General features: G+C 36.5%; 1 non-coding gene across 1 annotated transcript; it reads left to right on the top strand.

The window, feature by feature from the left end:
• The first annotated feature begins 5,140 nt into the window (after positions 1-5,140).
• LOC141669248 (small nucleolar RNA R71) lies at positions 5,141-5,247 on the top strand. Its single transcript, XR_012553538.1, has one exon. It is a non-coding gene; the product is annotated as a small nucleolar RNA R71 (small nucleolar RNA).
• The last annotated feature ends 1,206 nt before the right edge of the window (positions 5,248-6,453 follow it).

Here is a 6,453-nt window from a genome sequence, read left to right as displayed (position 1 = left end):
GAAGGGAGGAAAGGGTCGGCAACCACTCACCGGAAGGAGAGAAAAACACAGAGAGATGCTAACAGGGGAGAGAGAGATTTGTTGAGAGAGATTTGGGGGAGAAAAGGAATTGAGGAGAGGAAGAGAATGGGTTAAAACCCGATTAAAAACCCCTGCCCTTTTTTTATTTATTTATCAAATAAACCCCGCAACAAATTTTATCTGACCCGCATTTTAGTTTTAACGAGCAATTCACGGGTAATTAAAACCCGAACATTAATAAAAAAATTTATAAAATATCAAAAATAATTAAAAGTTATTTAAAATAATTTTTCCATAATTTGAAATTATTTTTAAAATGCAGCTCATATTAGAATGTATTGATCAAATAAAATAACACGCGGGTCGAACTAATCCTCAAAAATTTCCGAACAAATTTTAAAATTATCAAAATATTCTTAACTAAATAAAATATAAATTTCAAAATTTTTGAAGAATTCGGGAATTAAATACTGATTTTACAATTAAATGCAATCAGAAAATCATATATGGCTAAATAATCAATAAAATATTGATTTCTCAATTTTATAAACTCCTGAAAATAATTAATAAAATTATGAAGCCATAAAATTGATTTTAGAGATAATCTCCATATTTACGAAAATAAATCTTGAATAGAATCAGCTTTAAATACAAAAAACAAAACAACCCGGCTTCACAACAAATTACACAAATCATCCTCGAACACCAATAATCACATATGATTAATAATAAAATAATATCCAGCTAACTAAACCCATACATATATTTTATTTATGTAATCATTTAATAATTATACATTTAAACAATTAAAAATATACGAGTCGTTATAATCTTCCCCCCTTAAAAAGATTTTGTCCTCAGAATCTGATTTTTAACCAACCAAGTGAGGATATTTGTCAAGCATATCTGACCCTAACTCCCAAGTAGACTCTTCTACTCGAGGATTCATTCAAAGCATACTCACTATAGATATAAATTCATCCCTAAGGACTCGCTCATAATGACCTTGGATTTGAGTCGATCTTTCCACGTAGACCATGTTTGGATGAAAGCCCATCGACTTCTAATCAACGACTTGATTCAAATTAGACATATATTGCTTTAACATTGACACGTGGAACACACCATAACTTTGCTGCAACTGCGGCGACAATACTAATTCTTTAGCCACTTTTCGCCCCTTCTTATTAAACCTAACCAATCTGTTCCAAGGTGAAACTTTTATCAATACCGACGATTTTTTTTCTATATCCATACTCTTTCGATGCAAATTCATCTTCCTTCTTTACCTATCTCGAGCTGCTTTAACTCTTTTCCGAATCAACACCACTATGCCTTTGGTGCGCTAAATTAACTTAGGACCTAACAACATTTCTACACCTATATTTTTTTTCAATAAAGGGGAATCCACACCTATGTCCACACAGGGCTTCGCACGGTAGCATTCCCCTACTAACATGATAACTATTAACATAGAAAAACTCAATCAATGGTAGGTGATTACCACAGGGGCACTTGCCTTGCAGAGCTTTACAAAAATTATCGATTGACTTTGAGCCGACACGGACGCTCAGGCTTTAACGTCTAACCACTAGATTACCCTGGATTCAACTTCAACACTCAGGTCCTTCGATTGGAACCTTTCTGAGCTCGTCGACTGTCCACTAGGCTAACATTAGACCAATGCCAACTCTTGGGCCTTCCGACTAGAACCTATAGAGTTGAAATATCTGAATTTAGACATTTGATTATGCTTGACATATCCTCGCTAACAATTTACCCATACGTTAACAAAACTCGACTCGCAATATACTCAATATTATAATACACGTGTCAATTAGGGTTCACGTCCTTAAAAGTCGGTTCGGTGTTCATTTTCAGAAAATAGGTATATTTGCCCTTTTACGAAATTAGGGTTATCGGTTTTCGCAAAGTATTTCATCACAACAAATAGCCAGGGTTCGTACAAAGTAGTTAAATATAACCGATCGACGTTCCGATAGTCATTGCGTACGGCCTTGTATTTCCGTCATTTAATTTCCGGAAATCGGGCAGCGCCTCCTTTGATTATCGGCTAATCCGTCGAACATCCCGACGTCAAATCAATCGCAATCCAAAATCTAATCAACAACTTAAGTCAACAATGTCAATTCGCAAATTCACCAATACCAATTAAATACAATTATTAATCGTTATCATCCGTATTTTTATGTTTTAATTCGTATTTTATAATTTTAAACATATTTTATATTTTAAATCATTGGACTCAAATCGAATTATCATAATCCACCGTCGGCTCGCCGAAGCTCATCGCCGACGGCGATAAAATTTACGTGTTCCCATAAATACCGGGCATCCTACATAAATTTCATCGATTAATTACTACAATTTCCACATTAAAATATTTTATTTCACGAATCGCAATCAATGAATTTCTGTAAAAAATAAAATAATTAAATTAATAACAGAAATTCACAAAACCAACGCGCGTAAACACACACCAACGGTCAGGGGAGGGGGAAACAACCGAAAACAGGAACAAATCGGAACAACCAGAAAAACACGGCTGCAAGAAACATGAATCGGGCGGCTACACGGTGGTACCGCCGCGTAAACACCAAACCCACAACACCAAACGCACACATACGACACTGAACACACACATATACAAACTCACACACACGCGGATAAATACACACACCAGCACGATACACACGCACGCAGGGAGGATGTCACACTCGCCACCATAACCCGCCAGAAAAGCGAGGCCGGCGGTGGCGATACAAAGGAAATCGTAGAAGAGAACAACAACAAGAAAGGAAGGGAGGAAAGGGTCGACAACCACTCACCGGAAGGAGAGAAAAACACAGAGAGATGCTAACAGGGGAGAGAGAGATTTGTTGAGAGAGATTTGGGGGAGAAAAGGAATTGAGGAGAGGAAGAGAATGGGTTAAAACCCGATTACAAACCCCTGCCCTTTTTTTTATTTATTTATCAAATAAACCCCGCAACAAAATTTTATCTGACCCGCATTTTAGTTTTAACGAGCAATTCACGGGTAATTAAAACCCGAACATTAATAAATTTTTTTATAAAATATCAAAAATAATTAAAAGTTATTTAAAATAATTTTTCCATAATTTGAAATTATTTTTAAAATGCAGCTCATATTAGAATGTATTGATCAAATAAAATAACACGCGGGTCGAACTAATCCTCAAAAATTTCCGAACAAATTTTAAAATTATCAAAATATTCTTAACTAAATAAAATATAAATTTCATAATTTTTGAAGAATTCGGGAATTAAATACTGATTTTACAATTAAATGCAATCAGAAAATCATATATGGCTAAATAATCAATAAAATATTGATTTCTCAATTTTATAAACTCCTGAAAATAATTAATAAAATTATGAAGCCATAAAAATGATTTTAGAGATAATCCCCATATTTACAAAAATAAATCTTGAATAGAATCACCTTTAAATACAAAAACAAAACAACCCAGCTTCACAACTAATTACACAAATCATCCTCGAACACTAATAATCACATATGATTAATAATAAAATAATATCCAGCTAACTGAACCCATACACATATTTTATTTATGTAATCATTTAATAATTACACATTTTAACAATTAAAATTATACGAGTCGTTATAGGTCTCCCCAAGATTCTGGGAATCTTCTTATCCTCCTCGAAATCAAAAATTACGAAATTAGTAGGGAAAATGAGTTTATCAACCTTGACCAAGATATCCTCCACAATACCTCGAGGATATGTAATAGAACGACCGACCAACTATAAAGTCATATAAGTCGGTTTTGGATCAGGCAAGTTCAACTTCTTGAAGATTGACAAGGGCATCAGGTTGATGCTAGCTCCCAAGTCACATAAGCATTTGTCGAAAGGCATTTTTCCGATAGTACACGGAATAGTGAAGCTTTTAGGATCTTTTAGCTTTGGAGGCAACTTCTGTTGCAGCACAGAACTGCATTTCTCCGTGAGAGTAACAGTCTATAAATCATCTAGCTTCAGTTTCTGAGAGAGAATACCCTTCATAAACTTTGCGTAACTAGGCCTCTGCTCAAGAGCTTCAGCGAAAGGTATGTTTATATGAAGTTTCTTGAACACCTCCAAAAACTTCTCAAATTGCTTATCCAGTTTTTTCTTCTGCCGCCGCTTAGGAAAAGGTGGTGGATGATAGATCTGTTTCTCCCCTGTATTACCCTTAGGAGGAGTGTGCTCAACAGTAGTCTTCCTTGGTTCCACTTCCGCTTCCTGTTGCTCCACTTCTTCAGCCCCAGCTTCTTCATTCGAAACTTGAGTTCGATCGGGAATCAGAAACTTTCCAGACCTCAAGGTGATTGCCTTCACTTGCTCCTTAGCTTCCCTCTTTCCTAGAACTTCAGTGTCACTAGGTAGTGTACTAGGTTGATGATTTAGCAAGGCATTGGCAATTTGTCCAATTTGATTTTCCAAGGTCTTGATAGAAACATCTTGGCTTTTGCATATAAGCTTTAACTCCTCTAATTCAGATTTTTCATTAGCTTGTTGCAGCTGAAGTTGTTGTCTTGGTGTATATTGCGGTTGCTGAAAACCTGGGGGGTTGTACTGCTTAGCTGGGTACTGATGATTAGGCTATTGAACCGTATTCTGAGCATTGCTCCAGCTAAAATAAGGATGATTAAGGTTGTTAGGATGATAGGTAGTTGACACGGGTTGTTGCGATCGCTGAAATTTGCTCACGAACTGAGCTAATTCACTAGAAATAGCACACTGATCAGTTTCATGGGCACCAACACAAAGCTCACAGACACTAGAGATTTGATTAACTCCATAATTAGCCAAAGTGTCCACCTTCATCGTCAAAGCCTTAAGTTGGGAAGCTATAGCAGTTGATGCATCCAACTCCAGAATTCCTGCTACTTTTCCCCGAGTCAGTCTCTAGGAAGGATTCTGGTATTCATTAGCAGCCATCAGTTCAATTAATTCATAAGCTTCATTGTAGCTCTTAGCCCACAAGGCTCCTCTTGATGCTGCATCGAGCATGGGTCTAGAAGTAGCACCCAATCCATTGTAGAAACAGTTTATAATCATCCAATCAAGCATGTCATGGTGCAGGAACTTCATTAGCATCTCCTTATATCGATTCCAAGCCTCATACAAAGATTCTTCAATTTGTTGAGCAAACTGAGTAAGAGCATTCCTGATTGCAGCAGTCTTCGCCGTAGGGCAGAATTTAGTGAGAAACTTTTGAGCAAGATCTTCCCAAGTAGTGATAGACCCTGGTGGTAGAGAATGTAACCGGCACTTAGCTTTATCCCTCGGAGAGAATGGGAAGAGTCGCAGTTTAATAGCATCTTCAGTCACACCATTGAACTTGATAGTGTCACAGATCTCGATAAAATCCATGATGTGCATGTTGGGGTATTCTGTATGAGAACCCCCAAACTGAACTGAGTTCTGTATCATCTGAATCGTGCTTGACTTGATCTCAAAAGTGTTAGCCGAGATGGCTGGCCTGATGATGCTTGACTGAATATCATTGATCTTAGGCTGAGAATAGTCCATTAAAGTATTAAGAATTTCTACTTGATCTCCCATCACTACTAAAACTGGTTCCTCGATTTTCTTTTCTTCTTCTACCTTCTCTTCGTCCTCAACAACTTCCCTTTGAACCACTGCAGCTTCTTCCTCGGCTTGATCCAGGGTTCTCTTACGAGCCCCCGAACGCGTATGCATACACGCTCGCTAGAGTACCTGAAATAAGACAAGGAAATAGATAAGTAACAATGTCCGAGTCAATGAACTTTAACGACCACTGCTGAAAAACACATAAACTAAAAATTAACACTAAGTCCCCGGCAGCGGCGCCAAAACTTGTTAGTCGCTAAACACGCGACAAAATACACGCAAGTATACGCGTTCACTAGTAGTATAAGATTTAGATCAAATTCGTTCCCACAGAGACTCTTTGGTTAATTTAAGAATATACACCTATGCAACAATGATATGGTTATTATCCAATGCTAAGACGATTAACAAGTTGAGACTGTTTATAACTAAGAATTAAACTAACAATTATAACTAAGAGAATAAGAATTATTGAATTAATATATATGACAAACATGGGATTCTAACTTCATTAAATACTTCATTCAATAGCCTTTTCATTCTTAACCTTAGTATGTAATGGTGATGACACTAATCAGATAACACAAAACTGATAAATGCCAAATTTCGTTGCATGAATACCATACTACCAGACATCCCCAAAGAGATAGAAGCTTAATAGACACCAATTATATTGAGACCCTATATGTCTATAGAATTTGACAACATAACGGTTTAACGCACAAGTTATCTATCATGATTATATAGGACAAGTAAGATAGTTAAAATTACCTATGAATCATGCAT

This window comes from Apium graveolens, chromosome 6 (genome assembly GCF_009905375.1).
Source record: "Apium graveolens cultivar Ventura chromosome 6, ASM990537v1, whole genome shotgun sequence".
In the NCBI taxonomy this organism is placed as follows: domain Eukaryota; kingdom Viridiplantae; phylum Streptophyta; class Magnoliopsida; order Apiales; family Apiaceae; genus Apium; species Apium graveolens.
The sequence above is the reverse complement of the archived record's forward strand: the minus strand, read 5'-3'. Positions and strand labels throughout refer to the sequence as shown.